This window comes from Chanodichthys erythropterus, chromosome 3 (assembly GCF_024489055.1).
Source record: "Chanodichthys erythropterus isolate Z2021 chromosome 3, ASM2448905v1, whole genome shotgun sequence".
Taxonomy (NCBI): Eukaryota; Metazoa; Chordata; class Actinopteri; order Cypriniformes; family Xenocyprididae; genus Chanodichthys; species Chanodichthys erythropterus.
In genome coordinates, this window is record NC_090223.1 from 60,223,598 (window position 1) to 60,251,228 (window position 27,631).

The 27,631-nt window shown below is 39.0% G+C and overlaps 1 pseudogene; it reads left to right on the forward strand.

Annotated features, from left to right (window-relative positions):
* The window catches only part of LOC137005151 (uncharacterized), a 1,346,463-nt pseudogene that overhangs the window by 437,185 nt on the left and 881,647 nt on the right, over positions 1-27,631 (forward strand).

The window sequence follows — 27,631 nt, forward strand, 5'->3', positions numbered from 1 at the left end:
TGCGGCACATTGATCTGACTCAGAGAGTTCAGGAGGCCAGGTTGGAGCGAACCAATGACTCTTGTAAAAACTTCCAAAGCCAACTGAGGGAGCGGCATCTGTAAACAGAGGGAGATCACTAGAATGAAATTGAATGTCCTCGTAAAAGAAAGTAAGGTTATTCCATTGTTTAAGAAACATGATCCATAGCTTCAGATCGGCGAGACATGATGGGGTTAGAGATATGGCATTATCCAATTCCTGAATAGAAGATGCAAGAGACAGCAAGTGGGAGATGAAAGGGCGTCCTTGAGGCACTATATGCATGGTGTAGTTTAAGTGGCAGGGATAGCAAATCTCGTTTGCTGCACTGAGGTGCTTCCAGCAGATTGGATAAGATGGCGATTATCCTGTCTACTTTGTCTTTGGGAAGGGAAGCTTGGAATTTAACAGAGTCAAGGTTAATTCCAAGGAATTCTAAGGATGTGGTAGGGCCTGATGTTTTCTGTGGGGACAGTGGAACTCCCAATTTAGAAAAAAACTTCCTGAACTGTGGAGAGGTGAGCAGCTGGAGGAAAGAAGTTTGGGGAAATGGTGAGAAAATCATCCAGAAGATGCACCAGGTAAGGGACTGCGTAGTTGTTTTGCAGGATCCAGCAAAGTGCTTCTGACAGCATGTCAAAAATTTTTGGACTACTTTTGCAGCCAAAAAGTTAAACGCACTGCAAAATAGAATTTTTCTTTCCAGCGAGAATTCCAAAAAGGTGCCAGAAATCTGGATGAATGGGAATGACTTTGAATGCTGAAGTAATGTCAACTTTTGCTAACCAGGCTCCGTAACCTGCATTTTTGATTAGATTGATGGCTAGGTCTATGTTATGATAGCACAAGGATAATTCTTCTAGCAGGATGAGGCTGTTAATAATTGGATGAGTGCTGTTATGTGGAGCAGAGAGATCAATGATCATTCGTTTTTTCCCTGAAAATTTCCTTGTGGCTACACTGATGGGACTAATCTGAAACAATTTGAAAGGCGGGGAATCAAAGGGGCCAATCATAAATCCAGACTCTAGCTCTTTGGCTATTAGGGTGTCAACTGCTTCAGGTTCGGCTATTGCAGACTGTAGGTTTTTGCAAATAAGGCTAGTGGTAGGCAAGCTTTCCAAACCAGGATTAAAACCTTCCTTTAAACCTGCAAGTAGATACTGTGTAAAGTTTTGGTCTGGGTGATTCACCAGTTTGTGCACTAAAGAGGAGACAATGATAGAAGAAGACAGATACTTTTTCAATTCTTTATTGGAGTTTGCTGAGGAGCGATAGACAGGGCATACAGAGCGAGCATGAGCTCCACTACAGAAATTACACACATGAAGATATTTGCAGCGTTGTCTAGTACAGCCAAACTGATTAAAACATTATTACATACTTGTCTGCCTGAAGTGAACCTGAAATTGCGGTTTTTGGAATCACCCCTGGACTGTGGTATGTAAGATGTGGAATTTACGAATTGAGAAGTGCTTGGATTATGGCCCAGATTGCTTGGAGGAGCAGGATTGAAAAGGGGGCACGTGGACGGCTCATGCGTGGCGGAATTACACAAAACGCAAGAGACGCTACGGCAACCCAGAAAAACCTTATTGTACAGCTCAAGATCGAGAGCTCCCCAATAAGGACATTGATTCCACTGGGTGACTCAAGCTGCGCATTTGCGGAGACAGCCTCACTCTTGGGTCTGCTCCAATAGCGGATGAGAAAGGAATTGGAGGGGGGGGGGGCATGACCATTTGCGGAGGCAACCTCACGCTTGGGTCTGCTCTGAAAGTGGATGAGAAAGGAATTGAAGAGGGGGGGTAGGGGGTGATGGGAGCCGTTTGCAAAGGTAGCCTCAAATTATTTATTCCTTAATAATTCCTAGAAGAATTAAATTGAGACTGAAAGACAGGAGGAAGAGAAATGTTGGAAGTGTGAACAGAGGAGGACTCACCTGTGGGAGGAGGAAAGGTAACAGTAATGGTCGGAGAGGACTCGGAACTATTATGAGCGGCCGTGATAGACAACCGGCTGGAATGAGTGGCGGATGAGGAAGTGGCGCCCGCGGCTGCCGCCGCTGCTGATGCGGGCTGAACTGTATAGCAAAGGAAAACCGTATAGATCGAGCCGCTGTTTGCATTGTAACTTGCGTGTTGCTGGGAGGATGCAGAGTTTTGGTGCGAGTGCACAAGCAGATCGTGAAGCTGCACTTTTGTATTCCTCCGGGAGAAATGGATACCCGTGTTGGATAATGCTTGCCTGAGCGCGTTGACGGACCATTTCTCTACCGGAGGGACGGAAGGGGTTGCTGCTGAAGAGGATGATGATGATAATGAAGGATGAGATGCATCACGGCAAAGATCGGCCGAGCCCCGTGATGATCTAGATCAGTGTTTCTCAAACTTTTTCAGCCCAAGGACCACTTTATCTTCCAATTTTTTTCTGAGGACCACCTAACAGAATCCCACTCTAACACGCCCCCAAAAACCAACAAAATAGGAAGGATAAGCTAAATTTAAGTTTAATATGCAACTGTTTCAAGTCAAAAACTAATTATTCAAACACAAATGCAATGATATGATCAGAAATTATTATATTAATTTTTATTTAATTTGAAAAAGTAAATGTGAAATGAGTTGCAGCTTAATATGAACAACAAACTGCACATGTGGAAAAAAAACTGCAATTAAACATACTGTAACAGCCTAGGTCCCACTTAATGCCATTCCAAAGAGCCATTAGTTTAAAACGGTGGAGGTGGTGGTCAGTCTATGGTTGTAACTATGGTAACAATAAAATGTTAACAAGAATGTTCCCCTTAATGTCCAATATCACTGAAATTACTGGGATTTTACACATGAAACAAAAACTAGTACATTACAAAACTAATAGATCTGTGGATTTTAGATTTTGAGATTTCCACCTAAAACTTAACGTGAATATTAATGAGACGGGTGGTGCTGCTTATCACACATCAGTTTCTGAATGTCTGGCTCCAAAGAGGAGAGTTTCAGTCTCATAATAGGCTCCACGTTTAGTCTGTTGTGCTGTTTTGTTTTCAAACCAACCAGTGTGGAAAACCCAACTTCACAGTTGTATGTAGTTGGGAAGGGCATGAGCACTTTGAGGGCAGATTCTGCAAGCTTTGGATGTTCAGGAAGGAGCTGAGCCCAGAAGTCTGTTAAGGGCTGTTGTTTGAATGACATTTTGAGACTTCCATCTGATGCAGTGTCCACAAGACTATTGCCTTCCTGTATTGAGAGCTTGGTACATTGCTCAATGATGTCGCCAAACGGATTTCTGATCCACTCAAAGTCCACATCTAGCTCTGGAAAGTATTTCCCCAGCTGCATGTGAAGGCCTTGTAGCTGTTCCTTTATGGCTGTGACGGTGTCGTCACCCAGGGTCTCTTCAGTTTCGAGAAGAAAGTCCGCTAGAGAGAAGTCGATCATACAGTTCATCAGCTTGGTGCAGAAATAATTTTACTTCATTGCGCAGTTCAAAGAGACGAGACAGGACCTTGCCACGGGACAACCAGCGCAATTCAGTGTGGAACAAAAGTTTTGTGTGCTCACTCCCCATTTCTTCACACAGGACTTTAAAAAGACGCGAGCTGATCGCCTTGCCTTTGATTGAGTTGACTATTTTAACTGCCTCGTCTAAAACAGTTTTAAGGCAACTTGGCATCTTTTTCACCACGAGCTGTTCTCTGTGAATGCAGCAATGAGTTGACACTGTCGTGTCTTTTCTTCTTAGTAAGCAATAATGACTACTGACGACTTGAAATAAAATAAGCAAACTGTTTACTGAAGTTTTTAACTGGATAACACAGATGCAGCGCACACACATTGAATCAGTCACATGTTCTTCTTCTGCGCGCTCTCACTTGCTCATTATGCATTATGGGTAGACTTTTCTTAAAGCTGAACAACCCAATATATGACAATTTAAACTTTATCTATTATAATCAATGACAATTAATTAAACATTCTGTAATTGCTATTATTACTCTAAATTAATTCACAACATCCTCCCCCCCATGAACAAATGTTCATCAACTTAAATCTCGAATGCATAAAGCAGTTGAATGGGTCTCTTTAACACAGTCCTTGTGGATGTGCGAACAGCACAGGATCTAACTTTTCCATCTCTGCCTTGAAACAGCTCTTCAATTCTTCCTAACTTCCAGCTTTGTCTTGGCATGTTGGCATCTCCGATGAGAACTATGTCACCTATCTTTAACTCAGTAGGTTTTTGTGTGTTGCAGGAATGCGCAGATTTCAGGTCCAGTAGATAGTCCTTTCTCCAGCGATTCCAGAGATTGGTCATGAGTCGGTTCCTGTATCTCCACCGTTTTGTCATGTCTTCTTTACTGACAGTGGGCTGATCATGGTCTGCTGGAAATGGTTTTGGGGGCAGTGAAGTAAGTCGCTCACCAACCAAGAAGTGTGCAGGTGTTAGTGGTTGTGGCTCATCGAGCTCATTGTGGACAAAGGTAAGGGGTCTAGAATTCAGTGTGGCCTCTACTTCTGAGAGGAGTGTAGACATTTCTTCAAAGGTGAGTGATGCTCTTCCCAGCACCTTCCTCAGGCATGTTTTCACAGACCTTACAAGCCTCTCCCAAAATCCACCCCACCAGGCTGCTCGTTCCACAATGAAACACCAGGTGATGCCCTTCCCTGAGAAGTATTCCAGCAGCTGTGGATCTTTGATAGCTTGCCACAGCTCGCTAAGGTCTTGATTTGCTCTTTTAAAGGTTTTGGCATTGTCTGAATAAATGACTCTGCACAGTCCTCTTCTGGAAACAAATCGCTTGAGTGCTAACAAGAAACTTTCAGTTGACTGACTTGATACCAGCTCCAAATGCACTGCTCTAGTGACAGCACATGTGAACAGAGCAACATAAGCCTTGCATTGCACACGATCACTCTTCACATACAGTGGACCTGCAAAGTCTACACCAGTTACTTCAAATGGAGGGCTTTCAGTTAATCTGTCTCGTGGTAATGGAGCAGTGTCCTGCTGTGCGGGCTTTGCCTTGAATCTTTTGCACACAGAACATTTGGACAGAATACTCTTCACAATTTGTCTGCCTCGCAAAATCCAGTGTCTACTTCTAATTTGTACTAGCGTGTCTCTCAGACCGGAATGCATTATAAATTCATGGTTGTGCTGAACCAGCAGCTCACAATATCGGTCTTTGCTGGGAAGAATCCATGGATGTTTCTCTCTGTAACTAAAGTCTGACTGTTGCAGTCTGCCTCCAACACAGAGCAATTCATCTTCGTCAAGGAATGGTTTTAGGTCTCTGATTTTTGAATCAGAGTTCAGGGTTTTACCAGCTTTCAGCAAATTGATTTCATGGCTAAAGCTGCCATCTTGAGTCACTTTTATCCAGTACTTCTCAGCCTCAAACATTTCACTGACAGTCAACTTGGAACTTGAACTTGCATTGTGCACAAACCGTTTGATCCAAGCAGTGACTCGCAATACTGTCTTCAGTTTGCTGTACTTCATTAAATCAAGCACAGGTTCCATTCCCTCTTGGTCACTGCTGCTACTGAGTTGCACGATGATTTGCTGATCTTGCTTTTGCTCATAAGTGACATCTTCATTACTTTGTTCTTCATCGCTCTCTTCCAACAGATTTGGTGAGGTCAGAAATGAAGGTCCCTTCCACCAGAGTTCACTTTCCTTCAGTTTAGCTGCAGTCTGACCTCTGGTGGGGAGGTTAGCTGGATTGAACTGGCCTTTACAGTGAGACCACATTGCAGGGTTGGTTAGAGACTAGATTTCAGATACTCTGTTTGACACAAACTGTTTCCATTTGTGAGCTGGACTGCGAATCCACTGCAGAACAATCATCGAATCCGTCCATATATGAACTTGATGGAGCTCCACATTCAAAGGCTTTAACAGGCTGGTTCCTAGTCTTGCTCCAATCACTGCTCCCATGAGCTCAAGACGAGGCAGTGATATCTTCTTCAAGGGGGCTACCCTGGACTTTGAAGCAACAAGGCATGTGGTCTTTGTTCCATCATCAGCTACTCGCAACAGGTAGGCAACAGTACTGTAAGCTTTCTCGCTTGCATCACAGAACACGTGGAGTTGTTGTGCATCGTGTCTGTGCTCAGATTTTATTCCATACCAGCGAGGAATGATGATGTGGTGGATCTGTGGAAGTTCTGAACACCATCCTTGCCATTCTTGTGCAAGATCTGTGGGCAGCTCCTCGTCCCAGCCAAGGCCTCGTATCCACATCTCTTGGAAAAGGCATTTCACTCGCACAGTGAATGGGGTAAGGAAGCCTATTGGGTCGAATATGTGAGCAGAGAGCTTTAGAACACTTCTCTTGGTATTTTCTCTTTTAGCTACAGCATCCAGCAATGCAGTCAGATCAAAGACGAAATCATCTGTTTTAGTTCTCCATACCAAGCCTAGTACCTTCAACACAGATCCATGCGTTTCTGTCCCCTCTGCGAGTTCACTCACTGTTGTCTTCCATTTCTCCTTCAATGCAGCACAGTTGGTCATCCACTTGCAAAGATCCATGCCAGCTGCAGACATAATCTTTCTTGCACCAGTAGTTATGGAGAAGGCATTTTCAACATCACTTGCACTTGAGATGAAGTCATCAACATAAAGTGATTCTTTTATTATCTTTACTACCTCGGGTAGTTGGGCTTCATATCCCTTCAGATGCTTTCTCACTGTAGCTGCCAGCAGGAATGGGCTGGGGGACACTCCAAACACCACTCTCGTCATCCGAAGCACACGCAGCTTCTCACCTGCATCTTCATGGGGTGGTGCAGTAAGCCAGAGGAACCTTACTGCATCTCTGTCCTTCTCAGCAAGAGAAATCTGCAAGAAAGCCTTCTTGATGTCTGCGGTAAATGCAATCTCATTCAGTCTGAATTTTATCAGTATGCTAAGCAGATCTGGATTCAGGTTAGGACCAGTAAGTAAACAGTCATTTAGTGATGGAGAGCTAATGTCATGTGATGAGGCATCAAACACTACTCTGAGCTTTGTGGTTACCTTGTCTTCCCGCAGAACAGCATGATGAGGCATGTAGTACTTCACAGCATTTGGAGACGACCTGCCCTCCACCACGTCTTCGACGATGCCCTGCTCAAGGTAATCATTCACAACTTCATTGTATCTGTGATACAGCACTACATCTGACTGCAACTTTCTTTTAAGTCCTTCAAATCTTTTCTTTGCAATTCTGTAGTTATCTGGGAGTTCTGGTTTGTCAGGTCGCCATGGCAGCTCCACTTCATATCGACCGTCTTTGTACCGAGTTGTCTTTTCAAACAGGTGAAGAGCCTCCTCCTCTTCAGGACTGTCTGTCTGCTTCATGTTGATGCCAAGGGACTCGATTTCCCAGAAGGCCTTCAGGCGTTCTGAGACCAGTGTGTCTTCATTAATTTGTACGTGCAAGCATGCTGCATCAGAAACACTGGACATTGTGACTGGGCCCTGCACTGACCATCCAAAAATGCTTTCAATGGCCACAAGTGCATCTGTGATTCTTTCTACGTGGCCTGATACTATACTCCAATAATAGTCTGCACCAATCAGCATTGACAACTCTGTATCACAAGTGCTGGGGTCTGGGTAGTCTGCCAACTGCAAGCCCTTTCGTTTCAACTCTGCTTGGATGTGCTCACCTGGAATTTTCATCACAGCGGTGCATATTTGGGGGGTCTCGAGCGCTTCTACTTCAACTTTCTGCTCTTTGTCCCAGATGCTCTGCAGAATTACTTTCACTGTGTTGCGCCTTGATGTTATTGGTGCTGCTGAGCCAAAAGTATGCAGAGTGAACGTTTCTTGTTTAATCACAGGTAATTTCAAAGCTCTTACTGTGTTTTCACTGATGAAGCTTCTTTGACTGCCACCATCCAGTAAGCAACGAATGCTTTTACGTCCACCAGGTCCATCTGCCCATGCTCTTACAGTCTGAAGCAGCACGGTGTTGTTCTGTTTAGTGGGCTGTATCTTAACAGAATGTGAAGCAAAAGAAGAAACTACATCGTCTTTGTCGTCAGCATCTGAAGTGTGCGTTTCTCTTTTCTCACACACAGCACTATGATGTCTGCCTCCACACGCATTACAGCACACTTTGGCCCTACAGAATCTTGCAATGTGCTTTGGCCCAAGACAAACAAAGCATCGTCCCATTTTCATTAATTTTTCTTTCCGTGCAGCAATGTCAGTTTCTGGACACAGTTCTGTTTTGTGTGCTGCACTGTTACAGAAAAGGCAGTTCGGTATTCTTTGACTGGTGGTTTGCAGTACTGCAGCTGATGGCATGTGATGCTTTTTCTGCCTCATTTCAATTGATGTGTCTGGCCTTTTAAATGGTTTGTGATAGCTCTGACTGTCTTTGGAATTACCTGGCTTAATCAGTTGCATGGCTCTTTCTCTGCTCAGAATCTCTTTCTGCAGAAATTCTATAACTTCTGAGACCTTCCATTCATCACTGGTTCCTCTTTGACGGCTGTACTGGAGAGCAATGTCATCTGGAATCATCTGTAGCAGAACAGGACATAACAGGCTGCCATATGCCTCTGAAACGACACCCAGCGATTCTAAGCTACGGATCTGCACTTCACATTCATCGTAAAGCTGTCTCAGAGCAGCGACATCATGTGATTTCTTTACTGGGCAGAGATTTAGCAACTTAGTCATATGCGCGTTAATGAGCAGATCCTTTCTTCCGAACCGGTTCTGAAGCATATCGATCGCGTGATCATAATTGCCGTCTGTCATCATCAGTCCCGCTATTGCCTTTGAAGCAGCGCCGGTTAGATACATCTTTAAGTAATTAAACTTCTCTGTTTTGCTCAGCGCATCATTTTTGTGAATAGCGGTTTCAAACTGATTCCAAAAGTCTTGCCACAAGCTAATTTCACCGCTAAAATTGCTGATTATTAACTTGGGTAACTTAACTGTTTGTCCGCGCTGCGAGCGCTCTGCGTCACTCGGCCTGCTGCTGTTGTCCCGGTTTCTCTGCATCACGCGCTTCACGCGAGCCTTCGCGCTGATGATTCGCTCTCCATATTCCTCGACATCCGCGACTTCATTCTCCAGATCATCAGTGTCTATCCTTTCCTCTATTTCATGGTCTAACTCCAGCAGCGTTCCCTCCTTTGCAGATAACAGGGCTAACAGTTCACTTAATCTGTCAATGATCGGATCTTCTTTGCTAACCTCCGTTTCGATGTCTTGCAAAAGTCTCGTGGTGGAACTGCGCACAGCTCTCCGTTTTCTGAGTAGTCTTTCGAGTCGCTCCGCCATTTCGGACGTTGCTTGCTAATTTTCCCGGGTTTCAGCACCAAAGAGTCTCGTGTCTTTTCTTCTAAGTAAGCAATAATGACTACTGACGACTTGAAATAAAATAAGCAAACTGTTTACTGAAGTTTTTAACTGGATAACACAGATGCAGCGCACACACATTGAATCAGTCACATGTTCTTCTTCTGCGCGCTCTCACTTGCTCATTATGCATTATGGGTAGACTTTTCTTAAAGCTGAACAACCCAATATATGACAATTTAAACTTTATCTATTATAATCAATGACAATTAATTAAACATTCTGTAATTGCTATTATTACTCTAAATTAATTCACAACAGACACAGAGGATGGAGCAACATTACGCACACGCATTACCAGGCCCTTGTGTTTGGCTGTCATCGCAGTTGCACCATCAGTGCAAACTCCAACACAACATTTCCAGTCAATTTTATTATGCACAATGAAGGCATTTAGTGCATCAAAGATCGCTTCTCCTGTGGTGTTCGTTGGAAGGGATTTACAGAAGAGAAAATCCTCGTGGACTGAGCGCGCATGGATGTATCTCACAAAACATAGAAGATTTGCCTCGTTACCAATGTCCGTGGACTCGTCCAGCTGAAGAGAAAAGAAGGGACTCTGGAGTAATCGTGTGATCAGCTTCTGACACTGTTTCGGACATTGAAGTTATGCGTCGCTGGACAGTGTCATTGGACAGAGGCACTTTGTGCATGTCATCACTAACTTTCTTCCCTAACATTACGTTTGCCATAACTTCTGCAGCAGGCTTAACTAGAGTCTCTCCAATTGAATGGGGTTTTCCCGTTTTTGCAATGAGTAGAGACACTCTGTATGATGCCTCAGTAGCCTTTGCATTTTCACCGGGCATAAAAAACTGTGAGGTGTTTTTACTCATGTGTCGCTCAAGCTCATCACGTTTTCTCTCAAAAAATGACACTGGTTTATCTGTACAATCTTTGTGCTTAAACTCAAAGTGACGCTTTAGTTTCGATGGTTTCATTGCTTCATTAGCCAATATTTCATAACACAAAACACAGTGAGGTCTAGGATCCTCAAGATCCCCAGTCCAGAAAAATCCAAACTTCATGTACTCATTGTGATATTTTCGCTTAACTTTCTCACATGGTTTTCCACGGTGCGCTAGCTCCGTGGTATGCGGGAGTGTGGTGGCCAGTGGCCGTGACTCGGTATCTTCGGTTCCGGCTTCAGTGGGCCTTTGTGGTGCTGTAGTTTTGCTGCATTCAGTGGACGCTTGATCTTTTCTTTTGACTCCTCTTTGGTTTAGCCACCGATCCATTTTTACGTTATTAAAACAGAATGGCAAGAACTGTTTCGCAAGTACATTAAAAATCTACTTAAATAAGTGATGATTTTATAAACACTTGCCTAGTTTAGGTCATCTTTTCGCGGACCACTAGGGGGCGATGGCGGACCACTAGTGGTCTGCGGACCACACTTTAAGAATTACTGATCTAGATGGAGGAGGAGAAAGAGGTCTTCTTGAGCGAGTTGTGTCGAACTGGCTTGTGGAACGGTGAGACTGGCAACCTGGGCGATCAACAGGTGAAATATGATGTGAAGGAGGATCCAACCTGTTTGGCGAAAAACGTGCAGGAGTTTCTGGCACATTAGAAAACTCGTTGCCGGAGGGAAACAGTTCGATTTCCTGGAAGTCAGTCATGATGCGGTTTGGGCGGGCCGAATGCCAAAAGAACTAACAACAGGAAGAGGTAAGATGCTGGTTTGTATACCTTGGTATTCATTGGAAGATTAGATGGGCGTACTCCTCTCGAAATTAAGTTTATTAACTTCACTTAATTAGTGACACTTAGCCTACATTTTAAAACCTTTATGGCAATAGTATGGTAACATTTTATTTTTAATAATGGCAACATTTTTATTAAAAAATATTTATTTTTTAATAGGGCAACATTTGTATTTTAAAACCTTTATTTTAATTTGGAAACATGACACCTCATTCTACAATATTTCTATGATTGAATCGCTGACTCCTCCCCATCAGCCAATCACTGTGTTTACTTCATAGCAACAAGGTCAACCCCGCCCTTACTCTTAGCTTAAGACTTCTCTCTATTCCTTAGTAAAAGTTGGTCTCAGCAGCTTTGTGAATAGGTTTTAAGAGAAAACTCTTAGCTAAGAACTTTTACTGCTATTTCGGAGAACTCTTAGTGGTAAGATAAAATGTTTTGTGAATACAACCCCTGGGCAGTCTGTAACACGCAGATCTGGAGGATCTCTGATGAGAGGATTTTGAAGTTGGTAAAGAAGATATCTTGAAGATGGGGGGCTAAGCTTGTAGTCGTTGTCTCCATTGCAGTTTTCAAACTCCCCAAATTCACTTCTTGCAGAACTTCCTTGTTTCTCTCTTTAGAGCTTCAGAGTCTTGAGAGAGCAACTTCACAACTCTGTAGAGTTGGACTTAGCTTAGCACATCTTGGGACCGGAACCTTGAACCAGGACTGGAACAGGAATTGGAGCCTGGAACCAGAACGGGAACTGCAGCAACCCAACTGGAACCCCTATCTGTCTCCGAAAGAAGTCTTTTAACCTGTCCCAAGAAGGAGGGAAATGCAAATTGGCGCCTTTCAGATGCAGTGTCTTGATTGGCTGATGCTGTCAGAGGTGGCAGCTGGATGACCCCCCTCTTGCATGAGGTTCATTCGCATAGCTTAAAGTTCACGTTTAGAACAATGTCTTTAAGGTTTTTCCTATGCATAATTCACTTTCCAAACCAATTTCAGATTACCCTATTATTGGTATTATTTGTCTTGTGCTCTGTCTGTCTCCCTGACTCTGCTTGCTTTGCAGTTAACTAGCCACACCTGTTGCTCATTATGAGTGTGCGGCAGAGCTACCACTAAGAAAGAGCAGAGTGAACACTGCTTGTTGGAGTTCCACTTCTCCCCTGCACCAGACTTATGTGTTTTCTGTGCAACGGAGTGTAAAAACCAATGTGTTGGCTTTTGGTCTGAAGGTCTACTTTGCACACCCTGAGGTTGTTGTGCGCTTTAGTGATAAAACAGTGTTGCAGGCCTATTGTTACCAGGAAGTGGTTTCTTTTTCTCTGTTTTGGTAATTAAAAGGTATTGTATTTTTCTTATATTAAATATTTTTTTATGCTAAAGGATGCTATAGGAAGGGGGTGCCACTTTTTCTTTTGTAATGTTTATCCCTGTTTTTGGTTAGCCAGGGAGTGGAGGGAAGCCAGTGTTATTTCTTTTATTTTATCTACATAGGTCATTTAGTTCTCCTTCTAACAGTTAGTAATTCCTTTGTTTGTTGTTTTGGCTAGCCCCTCTCCTGAAGACTGTTTGCTTCCATTTTCCCTGCATAATTAAAATGAATCTATTTTATATCATTGAGTGGCTCATTCACATTTCTGGGACAGAGGACTGAAGGGAATCCTCCACGTTGTTTGGTTTTGTTTCTCTTTCTAATTTAATTTAATCCTGGGAGAGCTTGTAAAATAGAACCCTGACTCTTTTTGTTAAATGTCAGTTTTAATGGTCAATAATAGCCAAATAGCCATTATGAAAGTATAAGCTACAATAAAAAATAAAGCAAACAATTCAATCAAACATACAAAGTCAGCGCTCTAGTAGGCCACAACAGTAAAATATAACTATAAGTTATGAGATTATACATTAAGTTCAACAAATTATAGGTTCATGAGTCCAAAGATCAACTGTTAGAATTACAAAAGATTAATTATATCTCATGTTTAACCACTACAGAAACATCAGAACCAGTGGCAAATGTCAGAAGGATTAGCCGAGGTTAGGCTGTTCTCGGCGGGGTACAAGAGCACTGAACGCCCAAACTCCAAATAACCACTACTTTTAAAAATAAACCACAAATTTGAGCTTTAAACCAATACATTCTTGCCTGAAAACTCTTAATACTACATATCATGACATCATAACTGTATTATGTTTGAATTACACAGGTTTTCTGCTTTACTATTGATGCTTGCTGGTTAGTGCGAGATGCATTCTGGGATACCTGGCTGTCTCAAGTCCGCACAAGTCACCTCTCGATGCATCCTCGATAAAAGGGGCGGATCAACAACACATCCGGGGATTTGAACTGTACTTGGCAAGATGTGAACTTTGAATTGGAACAGTACTTGTGCAGCTACTGATGATGTTTCACAAGAACACAAGTATAGACAAGAACGCATATTGAGAAACGGCTAACTACATATAAATGAGGCATTTATGTAGCACTTTACTATGTACTACTGTACACCATAAGTGCTTCACAATCACATCAGGGGCCGCTCCTCATCCACAACCTAGATGATTCAACAGCAGACACAGAGCAACAGCGCCAACTATAGGTGGAGAGATCTGACTGTCAAACTTAGACCAGGGGTAGGCAAGTTCGGTCCTAGAGAGCCGCTGTCCTGCAGAGTTTAGCTCCAACCTTAATCAAACACACCTGAACAAGCTAATCAAGCTCTTCAGGATTACTAAGGCTCTAGGCAGGTGAGTTTCTTTTTCAGGGTTGGAGTTAAACTCTGCAGGACAGCGGCTCTTTAGGACCGAACTTGCCTACCCCTGAATTAGACAGAAGAAACACTGTTTCTCAGCACAAAGATGAACTACTTATCGTGATTTCAGACTGTGGAGATGTGGTTTCTCCACTGCATGGATCTTCATGTGTATCTTCAGGTGACTTTTAATAGAGAAACTCTTTCCACACTGATCACGTGTGCGGCTTCTCTCTGCTGTGGATCCTCTCATGTGTTTTCAGAGATGATGACTTATTGAATCTCTTGTCACAGCGTGAACACTTGTAAGGTTTTTCTCCATTGTGAATTCTCTGGTGCAGTTTTAATTGGTTTGCTGTAATAAAAGTCTTCTCACACTCAAAGCACATGTACTCTCTCACACCAGTGTGTGTTTTCTCATGTCCATGTAAATATTGCAGCATTGAAAACTCTTTCCACACACAGAACATGAATGTGGCTTCACCTTTGTATGAACTTGCAGGTGTTTCTTGAAGGCAGATTCGTATTACTGTACAACGTGGCTGCGTCCAAAACCTAGGTAGTTGTCTTGCTGCCTCGCTGTCTCATAAGAGAATGACTTGTACAGCAGCATTTGTGCATGAAGGCACCTCACGAAACTGATTTCGGACAGACTTCTGACTGAGGCAGCGTAAAAGTTTAATGATCTACAGCAATATAGCGAGAGCTTTGGTGAGAACTAAACAAATATTTTATTATTACAGTAGTAATTTCTCGATAGAAATTATATCAAAATTGAAGTATGTTGGTCAAAATCGTACATTTATACACAAACTGAGCAGCAAACGCAACTTTCGGATGCCATCTTTATTTTTCTAGCTCAACTGTCACAGAATGGGAAGCACAGGATTGTGGGATATCAAAGGCAGCTAAGGATACATCTATGCTTCCTTCAAAAATCGATCTGAGCAAGGTATCTCATGAGACAGGAAGTGAAGCTAACATTGGATTCGGAAGTGCCTTGATGCCTTACTACCTTGAAATGTGTCCTCAGAAGGCAGCATTTACCAGTTTTCGGACGCAGCCCGTAAGTGCTTCACAATCACAATCACAGGGGCCGCTCCTCACCCACAACCTGGATAATTCAACAGCAGCCACAGAGCAACAGCGCCAACTACAGGTGGAGAGATCTGACTGTCCAACTTAGACAGAAGAGACACTGTTTCTCAGCACAAAGATGAACTACTTATCATGATTTCAGACTGTGGTGATGTGGTTTCTCCACTGCATGGATCTTCATGTGTATCTTCAGGTGACTTTTAATAGAGAAACTCTTTTTACACTGATCACACGTGTGCGGCTTCTCTCTGCTGTGGATCCTCTCATGTGTTTTCAGATTTGATGAATCACTGAATCTCTTGTCACAGTGTGAACACTTGTGAGGTTTCTCTATGCTGTGGATGCTCTCATGTTTTTTCAGATGTTCTGATTGAGTGAATCTCTTGTCAAAGTGTGAACACTTGTAAGGTTTTTCTCCAGTGTGAATTCTCTGGTGCAGTTTTAAACAGTTTGCTTTAGTAAAAGTCTTCTCACACTCAAAGCACATGTACTCTCTCACACCAGTGTGTGTTTTCTCATGTTTATGTAAATATTGCAGCAGTGAAAAACTCCACACACAGAACATGAATATGGCTTCTCCTTTGTATGAACTGTCAGATGTTTCTTCAGGTCTGATGACCCTAGAAATGTTTTGTCACATTGATCACATGTGAACTGCTTCTCTCCAGTGTGAACTTTCATATGTTCTTTAAGGCTTGATGATTGACTGAATCTCTTCCCACATTGATCACATGTGAACGGCTTCTCTCCAGTGTGAACTCTCATGTGAACATCAAGACTTTGTTTGGTTGTGAAACTCTTTCCACACTGAGTGCAGGTTGTAGATTTCTTGGCTCTTCTTTTCTTTAGAAATGTATTTTTAGTCTTTAAGCGACTCAAAGGTTTTTCTCCAGGTTTGTCATGATGTTCCTCCTCCACTCCACTCCTCCTTCACTTCCATCAGCTCTGAAATGAAAGAAAAAGTCATTTAAATTTTCAGTACATCAAAATAATTTAAAGAGAGAAATATGAAGTGAAAGGTCATAAAATTGAGACGTGCTGTAATACACAACTGCTTTAAAATATTCAGATCATTTTGATGCACAGTCCAGAATGAATCAAGTATAACATTTTATTTGACAATTAAATGTCAATTACACAATAAGACATTTAGAAGGCAATTTAAAAATAAATACATTACATCAATTGCTCAAAGCTTAAATCTAAGCATAATGAAATGTATACCTGACTGAGGTATATTTTTATATAACTTATTTTTTATAAACTTATTTTTAAGTTATATTACTTTACTTAAGTAAAAAAAAATAATTCCAGCAAGTTCAGGCAGCCAAAACCTAAAACTGTGGTAAATTGGGTGACATATGATGGTATAAAAGCAGCAAAGATATCTATAGCCAATATAGGGCTGTAGTACTCAACGGCTACATATAGGCTGGAATTTAAAAACCGTTATTGTAATAAACTTAACCTCTTTTTTGCATTTTTTTGTCATGATGTTTCTCCTCCACTTCACTCAGTTCTTCATTCTCCTCCTTCACTTCTATCAGCTCTGAAATGAAAGAGAAAAAAATCATTTAATTTTCAGTAAATCAAAATAATTTAAAGAGAGAAATATGAAGTTAAAGGTGATAAAATTGAGACTTGTTGTGACAGACAACTGCTACAAAACATTACAAACATTTTGATGCATTTGCATAAATTAGTTGCATATGTCCCTGAAACTTTAACATTAATCTCCCACTCGTAAAGGACCAGCTGTCGTTCAAGCGACAGAATCCAGTGGTCTGGTGAAGGTATAATGTGTGTACGTCTTTTCAGTCTCAATTTTACTTTAGCTGCTCGTTTAATCTGACTCCAATTTCAAATGTTTTTACATCAAGATTTACTGAATTAAGACAATCAGCACTGAATGGAGGTCTTCTGGCTACAGAATTTCCCAAATAGCTGCTCTGCCACCTTCCCTTAAATAATTCTTAATAATTCATTATAAATAATATTAAGAAAATAAAGAAAACATTGCTCTGTAATATTTTCAATCAATGACAAAATGATCTAATGTGATATTAACAGGTTTACATTTAAATAATTTTCCTAAAAACTGTGTAATTATTAAGGGCCGTTCAGAGCAGACTTCTGCTTCTACTGACTTCCTTTCATGAACATGTGAATGTGGGACACCAGAAACACAAGATCAAGTGAAGTTTGCAGTCAAGTGGAGTAGATTGTATATTTTAAAATTTTGGAGTGATTATTATTTGTTATTTATGTTTTTAAAAATATATCACACCATATCTCGCCGTGTCTGTAGAAAGTTCACATGCTCAAAGTCTAGACTGACTGCATCTTTAAATGTGTTATTATCAGTGTCCTACATGATTCACTCAACCCTGTTACTTCTGACATGATTTTCCTCCTTTCAAAACCACACAGGAAGTGACATCATCTGGGCTCTTTTCTACAGCATGATGAGAGGACAAGAAAATAATCTCAATCCATTGTCTCAGTTTTTACACAAATGAATGACTGCATTCATCAACCCTGTTACCAAAGTTACTGTAAGAAGAGATTTTGCTCAAGTTACACTCACAACCCTGTCAGCCATTCTGGAAAGATCATTTACTTCATACATTTTGGTGTTTACAGTTTATTCCTAAAAATAACAATGTTGAAAACTGTATTGAAAATGCCTAAATTCTGGTAACACTCTGGTAACAATCCTTCAAATTGTGAAGCAGATATGAAACAAATGGAAAATACGTAAATATTATTTTGATCTGATGTTGACAATCAGTATGAAAGTTTCTCAAACTTCCCTTTACTGAGCTTCTGTTAGAAAAGAACTTTAACTTTTTCTCTAAATATGCAGAAGTGCTTGAATCTTTCTAACATGAATGTTGTTCAGCATCATGAATGAATGAAGAATAAACACCAACCTCTTTGTTCTTCAGTGTCTTCAGTGTGTTTCATTCTGCAGGGTTCTGGATCACTCATGTTCTTTGCAGTTTTCAGCTCTTCCTGATGCTTCAGTGCTCATCTGATGGGAATATTCCAGCATTTATTGATGAACTGCAGTGGGAGGGGCTTCACTGATGATGTGACTGCTGTGGGAGGAGCTTCACTGTTGATGTGACTGCTGTGGGCGGAGCTTCACTGACTGAACCACAGATTGGTTGGAGGAGATAATCTGCCCAAATCAAAAATATCAGTTACTGTGTTTGTTTTTATAGGGTTAAAGACCAGAAATCAAATTAAATGTACAAAAAGTGAAAATTAAATCCAAGTGTCTATTTTAATGTTTCAAATTACTTTTGTGAAAACCAAATGTATTAATGTCCCATCATCATTTAGTGTAACAGATATATTTATGTAAAAATTAAACTTATTTTGACCAGTACTTAATAAAGTGTATAAAAGAGTAAGAGATCATACTAAATTTCATTATATTTTAAATGATTAAACTTGGTGACAAATAGATGAAAGCTAGTGGTTTGAAGGAAAGTGGTATAAAGTATAAAGATTTAAAATGACAATTTAAGAGTATTTTGGGCTTCACTGTGATCCTTCAATACAGTGTTTGAATGTTGTCAAATGATTCTTGTTCTAAATATGCATGACAAGTTTTTTTGCTATAATAACCCCTTTTGTATTTCACCCATGAACTAATTGCATTAATCATTTATATCCGTCTATCGTAAAGCAACTGATGCTAATTCAGAACTTTATATTTCTAAATCAAACATTATTCTATTAATTCATTAAAATAATGACAGATGTCTTGAAAAGTAGTAAAAAAAAAAAATAGAAAAAAGAAATAAGCAGACATAAACACTATCAAATCCCCTCAGTCTGTTGACAGCAATGAAATGAGCTTTAAGTGTCAATTTACAGCAGATCTGAAGACATCAGCATAATAAATGAGGTGAAAACAGGAACTATTGACATGAAATAAAGAGTGTTTTCAGCAGTTTCTCTGTTAATATTGATGATCCTCAGACTATCAACACTCATTCAACAACACATTCAGATCATTAGCAGATCATCTCACTTTATTCTGAGTGTTTGCTGATAGAAACTGATTATCTGAATCAGAATATATGAGAAAATCCTATAAACTGCTCTATTGAAAGACAATACTGTTATTTTTCAAAATATGACATTAATAATACAAAAATCAACATAAGGACATTCACCATCATCAACCACTAAAGATGAATAACTACAGAGATATGAACTGAAAGTTTGATTTTCTAATAATAAGTACATTGATTGCAGGAGTGAAATTAGATCAGAAGAGACAATGATCACAAAACCATTCGAAATAAAGAGCAGCACAAAGTAGAGTTGTTGTCATGATACAGAATCATCTCATATTTAAGATAAGTTTTCTTCGGTAAACCCAGAGTTTCTTTCGGTCTCCTCCCCTTGATGAAGTGCAAGTAATGTTTAAATAGTTCACTCACTCATTCACACTGCAAAAATTTGTATTTTTCATCCTATTTCAAGTACAAATATCTAAAAATTCTTAAATCAAGATGGATTTTCTATATAAGAAAATGATTTAATATATTTAGTCTTGTTTCCTGGGGGATCTAAATTAAGTGCATTTTACTTAAGTAAAATTATATCTGCCAGTGTGGTAATAAAAATAATCTTAATGCAAATGGTAAGTGTCAGAGTGTCTACCCAGGTGAAAAAAAAGTGCAGTAAAATACACTTTATTTTAGTACACAGTACACTTCAATAATGTACTTAAAGTGCTCTATTTTCACGCACTTATTTTGTACTTAATATACTAAAAGCTCTTCTTAATATAATCTTAAGAACATCTAAGTGTACTCAACTGTGCTTTTTTGAGACATCATGAATTTGAACTAAAATGTGCTTTTAATATACTATCTGTGTATTAAAAATATATATATTTAGTTACCACTTGTAGTACACTTGAACCCATCTTTCAAACATAAAATAGACTTATGATGTATTTCGAAATATAAGATTAATATATAATGAATATATACAAAATGTACAGGGAGTGCAGAATTATTAGGCAAGTTGATTTTCTGATCATATTTTTTCTCCAAGCACATTTTACCAATTCCAATCCACATCAATCTTAATAACTACTATTAATATTGTTTTTAATCATTTATAAGTGATATATAATTGTTCATGAAGGCTGGAAATGAAAAATGCCCTATATTCAGGTGTGCAGAATAATTAGGCAGGTTTTCTTTTACAGATAAAATGAGCCAAAAAAGAGATTTAACTCTTTTAACTCTAACTCTATTTTACTTTTTAAATTTAACTCTAAAAATTATTAAATACTCATGAGAAGGACGCAATACTAATGTAATACTAGAAATTGCAAAGTTAAAGCATGACCATTGGACAGTGAAATGCTCATTGGGTCAGCTGGGTCATACAAAAACAGCTGGAGAAGAAAAGACACGTTAACTGCAAAATAATTAAGAATTAAGGTGAAGAATTAAGTGTGAAACCATCAGGAACCCTTTAGTCTCCAGCACCACCATTTCCCAGTACTGAAACCTACCTGGAGTCTTCAGAAGTGTGAGGTGTCAGGATCTCAGAGACTTAGGTTAGGTGAAGAATCCTAAAAAATGACCCGCTCTTAATAAGAATCACAAGCTGAAGTGTTATAAAGTACATGAAGACTGGGTTTTTATAGGCCTTATAGACAGACAGCTTGAGAGTGACTCTTGAAGGACCAGCACCACATCCTCTTGTACCACTGTTTGAAGAATTTATCTTCCAGAATCTGGCAGTAAGTTTTGGAAGATCATTTAGTCCATCTCTGCAAGATGGACATTTCAGGATAAGAGATGGACTAAAAGTGAACTCCCACACCTTACTGCCAGATTCTGGAAGATAAATTAGTGTTGGGTGTGGAAAATTAATGTGTGATGTGATTGACTGGGTTTGAATCCGCCTTTTGCCAAGCTCACTATTCTCCCTTTTCCCATCACATTTCACATCAGAAAGTATTTATTTTCAATAAAAATGAAGAAAATTTTCTAGAAGTGGAAGTAAATTGCCTAACGAGTGTCTAATAACGATAAAATCATTTACACTCTTATTATTGCATCCTGCATAATTTTTTTCTTCTTGTTTTTTTTTTTTTTCATGTGGGAACCATGAAAATAAATATTAGTCCAATAACTTACTATTCTACCAGTTTTCACCTTTGATATTATAACAGTGATAAGAATTAAACTTACATTGACTCAGAAGTATGCCGATGTTCTTTTGTCATGTGCTGTTGCCATGGTGAATCGTAATATCGGAGCTCCATTGATGATGGCTTTTCATAGTTGTGGTGCACGCGCTTAACTCAGAGTCAACCTACTTAGAGTCGACTGAACTAACTCAATTCAGCTGTTCTGAAACTGAAAACCCAGAGTTTCCCATCTCAGAGTAAGTCAACTCAGTACACTCAAAAAAATGATTCTAGCTGCTTGTTCAGTTTATTTAAATAAAATAAGCTGAAACAACACAAATCTTTAGTTTTTTACTTAATTGGCATTCGCACTCAATTGTATTATGTTAAATGAAATGAAATTTGCAAAATGTTAGGTCAACCTAAACCATTTGTGTTGGTACTACATGAATCATTTATGTTGCATTGATTGAACCTGGGCAGTGGATTTCTAGTTCCCAGCATGCTTTGTGTAGGGAAAGATTGGGACAGTAAATGTTGAACTTAAGTGCTGTTTAATGTGTTTTTTAGTAAAGGGAAATACCTTTTAAAGTTTGAAGTTCAGTTATATTTGACATTTAAAAGAGTTTATGTTATGTCGATTTTTTGAGGTTACCATTATGCTGAAGTGTAGACCTTGTGGTTAGGCTCTAGGTGGCTACATAAAACAAATTAATATTTTTCTCTACGAGCATTACCTGTGCTCAAGCCAGTAATGAGAAGTTCTTTATCTGATCATTACTTGCATGCTATAAATGCTACTTAGCATATGAAAAGTGTTGTTTTAGTTTAGTTTTTATAGAAATATAAATAAATTAGTTTGAGGGCCAGCACAAAATTTACACAGTCTACATATGGTCTGTAGCAACTGTGGACGAACCAGACAAATGAATGATTTAGATGATTCTTTCAAAACATAATTCTAATTCAGAATTGAGGTTCCGGCTCCGGACCGTCTGCAGATAAAGCCAGGCTGATTACTTTTACGACACATGCTTCCTGATAGCAGAAGCGACATACCAAAGGGTCACCCAAGAAGACAGAGAGACAATCCAGACCCTTTTGTTTCCTTACTTCACAGGAAAGCCAAAGAGACTGTTGAACAAATAAATCTGCTTCAAAATTGTTCCAACAATTTTAACGGACTTATCAAACATCTTTTAACTACATACATTTTGCATTATGTGTCCACAAGTACTACCTGTAAACAGTTAGGCTTTAGAAACACTCACAATTCATGTAAATGTGTTAACTCTTGACTGAATGACTGAAAGTATGCCTTATTTGGACTTAATTTGATTCTTTCCCCCTTTCCTCTATTCTGACTTGAATGAAATCTGTTTAAAATGTATTGTATTCCGTTTAATAGCAATTAGGTTAAAATGGCAAGCTGCTAAAGCAGAGACAGACCGGGATGTGACACTTATGTTTTATTGGGGGCAGAGGAAGGCCCTCTTGAAACAGGACAATGTCTGATTGGCCAAGACTCCTCAGAGGTGTGACAAACAACTAAGTTTAAATGATCATATTGCAAGATAGCGAATGGAGAGAAGTTGGTTAGTAAACGAACTGGAGTTGGTTAGTTCTGGTAAGAGAAACCATGACCAGAGTACCAAGAACAATGGAGTAACAAGAAGAGCAGACCAGCCGCTCATTCAAGCCATCCAACCTTCACTCACTTTTCTTTTCTTTACTTAATTTTCCTTTACCGCTGAAAGTCTCGTGTCCTACGTTTCGCCGCAAAGTTCAACCAACGACTTTTGCCGCTTCAACTCCAGCGACAAAGAGACTTCCTTCATTGTTCCACACGGACCTGATCTGGACCAATCATCGACTTGGGAAACCCCTCTCTGCACGACGAGGGAAATTCACCTTTAAGTCAACGCAAGCAAGTACCTCCAGACCAAAACTGAACTGGTGCATAAATGAATGATTCATGGTTCGTTCTGGTCCTTGAAATGCATTGATAGGAATTCGGTTAATCAGATCACTCTCTCTCTCTCTCTCTCTCTCTCTCTCTCTCTTTCAAAACTCTTTCTCTCTCATTTCCTTCTTACTGCAACGCGTATGAATGTGTGTGTGTGTGTATGTATGTGCGTGCCTTTGTGTTAGATTAGTTTGTGTTAGAATAAATAAAATCTCTTGTAGATTTTAAAAGGAAAGTGTCTTGTATTATGTGCTTTATGATTTAATGTCTTAAACTGTGATGAAGTTACCTGCTCTAATCAGTGTTTTCACGATTGTTGGATATTTATATCCGTTACAAGAGCTTATTACGGCTCGAGCAAATGAACGCTGGACGAATCAGTTGCTCGGTCGTAATCTAAACAACTCTTTATAATTCCCTAAATATTTCATTTGAGCTAATTTTACTTCCTAGGGTGTTTTCCCTACAATATGGTCATCAGCTTTTCCCCTCTAAATGGTCATGAAATATGTATGTCTGTGTACAACAGCTATTCAAAACCTAAGCACAAGCGCACATCTTCACCATGATGGTAAAAAAAAAGAAAAAAAAAGCACTGGTTGGATCAACAAGAATGAATTATGTTCAGGAAACATACACAGAATACGTCAAATGAAACTGGTGTGATCTCATTCAATTAGGATGAATTTCACTCATTAGTACAATTAACCTAGCTTAAGTTCAAATAAATCAGTTCAACTGTGTGGAAAATAGGTGTCATAATTGAATTAAGTTAGACCAACAAGTTATTTTTTTGAGTGTATAGGCTACATGTAGATTAGAGCGGAAGAATTAAAGTGTGAACTCAATTAAGTGAAATACACTAAAATTAGTTTTCAGAAATATAAATCAGAATGAGAGTCTGAGGAGTGAAAGGTTTCCTCAGATGAACTGCATTAAGTGTAGATTATATAGCTTTTTAGCGGATTTAAGTTTTATCTGCTTTGTATCGTCATGACCAATAAAAAAGTGTTTTATTGTTTGAGACTTTACTTAAACTGAGCCTCAGAACAGAAGCTCAAGAGACTCTTCTCCATCAATCCTGAAGATCTTCAGCTGCGGCGGGTGAGAACTTTATGATTGAGGCAGATCTGACTATCCTGACCCTACCTGAATAATCACAGGGTTAAAGCTGAATGATTAAAAGACACACCGACTGACAATATATATGACATTTGTGTGTGTTTTGTAATATTTATGTTGTATAATCTGCAAATTGATATGAGCTTTGTTCAGAATTACTTCTCAAATTATTATAATGAATGTTATCATAAAATCATGCAATGTTTCATAGTTATTTAGCAGTGGTTGATGAAGATGAGTGTCATTAGTGTTTGTTTTTGTATTATTGGTGTCATATTGTGAGAAATAACAGTATTGTCTAAAGCAGTTTATAGTCTTTTCTCATTTATCCTTCCTGACTCCAATAATCAGTTTCTAACAGCAGAATAAAGTGAGATGATCTGCTAATGATCTGAATTTCTTGTTGAATGAGTGTTGATAGTCTGAGGATCATCAATATTAACAGAGAAACTGCTGAAAACACTCTTTATTTCATGTCAATAGTTCCTGTTTTCACCTCATTTATTATGCTGATGTCTTCAGATCTGCTGTAAATTGACACTTAAAGCTCATTTCATTGCTGTCAACAGACTCAGAGGATTTGTGGACCTCGAATATGAACAATTATTTTTGTCTTTGTGCTTTTAACTGTTTTCTTACAGTTCTTTACTACTTTTCTGGATATCTGTCAATATTTTAATGGAGAAACAGAATAAAGTTCTGAATTAGCATCAGTTGCTTTACGATAGACCAATATAAATTCTGAATGCAGTTAGTTTATGGGTGAAATACAAAAAGTGGTTAATATAGCACAAAAAATTATTAATTAATTAAAAACAAAACAAATTTGAAAAAAAGAAAAACAAATTAAACTTGTCAGGCATATTTAGAAAGAGAATCACTTGATAACAAATTCAAACACTGTATTGAAGGATCACAGTGAAGCCCAAAATACTCTTTAATTGTCATTTTAAATCCTTATACTTTGCCACTTTCCTTCAAACCACTAGCTTTCACCTATTTGTCACCAAGAAGTTTTTAATCATTTAAAATATAATGAAATTTAGTACGATCTCTTATTCTTTTATATACTTTATTAAATACAGGTCAAAATAACTGATTCCTTTTTGCATTAAATATATCCGTTACACTAAATGATAATGGGATATTAAAATATTTTGTTTTCACAAAAGTAATCTGAAACATTAAACAGACACACTTCATTTAGTGAATTTTCTATGTAAAATCACTTTTGTCCATTTAATTTGATGCAGACACTACAGTTTGATATATGGACTTTAACCCTATAAAAAGAAACACAGTAACTGATTTATTTTTGATTTGGGCAGATCAGCTCATCCAACCAATCTGCAGTTCAGTTAACAAAGCCCCGCCCACTGCAATTTACTTAATAAAGCTCCTCCCACAGTCATCACATCACCAGTCAAGCTCCTCCCAAAGCAGTCACATCATCAGTGAAGCCCCTCCCACTGCAGTTCATCAATAAATGCTGGAATATTCCCATCAGACGAGCACTGAAGCATCAGGAAGAGCTGAAATTTGCAAAGAACATGAGTGATCCAGAACCCTGCAGAATGAAACATACTGAAGATACTGAAGAACAAAGAGGTTGGTGTTTATTCTTCATTTATTCATGATGCTGAACAACATTCATGTTCTTGCACATTTAGATAAACTATCAAATACATACTGAACTTTTAACGACAACATTCATGTTAGAAAGATTCAAGCATTTCTGCACATTTAGAGAAACAGTTAAACGATGTTCTTTTCTAACAGAAGCTCAGTAAAGGGAGGTTTGAGAAACTTTCATATTGATTGTCAACATCAGATCAAACTAAATATTTACATATTTTACATTTATTTAATTTGGTTCACAATTTGCAGGAGTGTTACCTGAATTTAGCCATTTTCAATATAGTTTACAACATTGTTCAACTTTCCAGAATGGCTGACAGGGTTGTGAGTGTAACTTGAGCAAAATCTCTTCTTACAGTAACTTTGGTAACAGGGTTGATGAATGCAGTCATTCATTTGTGTAAAAACTGAGACAATGGATTGAGATTATTTTCTTGTCCTCCCATCATGCTGTAGAAAAGAGCCCAGATGATGTCACTTCCTGGGTGTTTTTGAAAGGAGGAAAATCATGTCAGAAGTAACAGGGTTGAGTGAATCATGTAGGACACTGATAATAACACATTTAAAGATGCAGTCAGTCTAGACTTTGAGCATGTGAACTTTCTACAGACACGGCGAGATATGGTGTGATATATTTTTAAAAACATATATAACAAATAATAATCACTCCAAAATTTTAAAATATACAATCTACTCCACTTGACTGCAAACTTCACTTGATCTTGTGTTTCTGGTGTCCCACATTCACATGTTCATGAAAGGAAGTCAGTGGAAGCAGAAGTCTGCTCTGAACGGCCCTTAATAATTACACAGTTTTTAGGAAAATTATTTAAATGTAAACCTGTTAATATCACATTAGATCATTTTGTCATTGATCGAAAATATTTCAGAGCAATGTTTTCTTTATTTTCTTAATATTATTTATAATGAATTATTAAGAATTATTTAAGGAAAGGTGGCAGAGCAGCTATTTGGGAAATTCTGTAGCCAGAAGACGTCCATTCAGTGCTGATTGTCTGAATTCAGTAAATCTTGATGTAAAAACATTTGAAATTGGAGTCAGATTAAACGAGCAGCTAAAGTAAAATTGAGACTGAAAAGACGTACACACATTATACCTTCACCAGACCACTGGATTCTGTCGCTTGAACGACAGCTGGTCCTTTACGAGTGGGAGATTAATGTTAAAGTTTCAGGGACATATGCAACTAATTTATGCAAATGCATTAAAATGTTTGTAATGTTTTGTAGCAGTTGTCTATCACAACAAGTCTCAATTTTATCACCTTTAACTTCATATTTCTCTCTTTAAATTATTTTGATTTTCTGAAAATTAAATGATTTTTTTCTCTTTCTTTTCAGAGCTGATAGAAGTGAAGGAGGAGAATGAAGAACTGAGTGAAGTGGAGGAGAAACATCATGACAAACCTGGAGAAAAACCTTTGAGTCGCTCAAAAACTAAAAATACATTTCTAAAGAAAACGAGAGCCAAGAAATCTTTCACCTGCACTCAGTGTGGAAAGAGTTTGTCAACCAAACAACATCTTAAGGATCACATGAGAGTTCATACAGGAGAGAAGCCGTTCACATGTGATCAGTGTGGGAAGAGCTTCAAACAAAAAGGACATCTTAAGAGTCATATGAAAGTTCACACTGGAGAGAAGCCACACACATGCGATCAGTGTGGGAAGAGTTTCTCAACCAAACAAAGTCTTGAGGTTCACATGAGAGTTCACACTGGAGAGAAGCCACACGCATGTGATCAATGTGACAAATCATTTCTAGGGT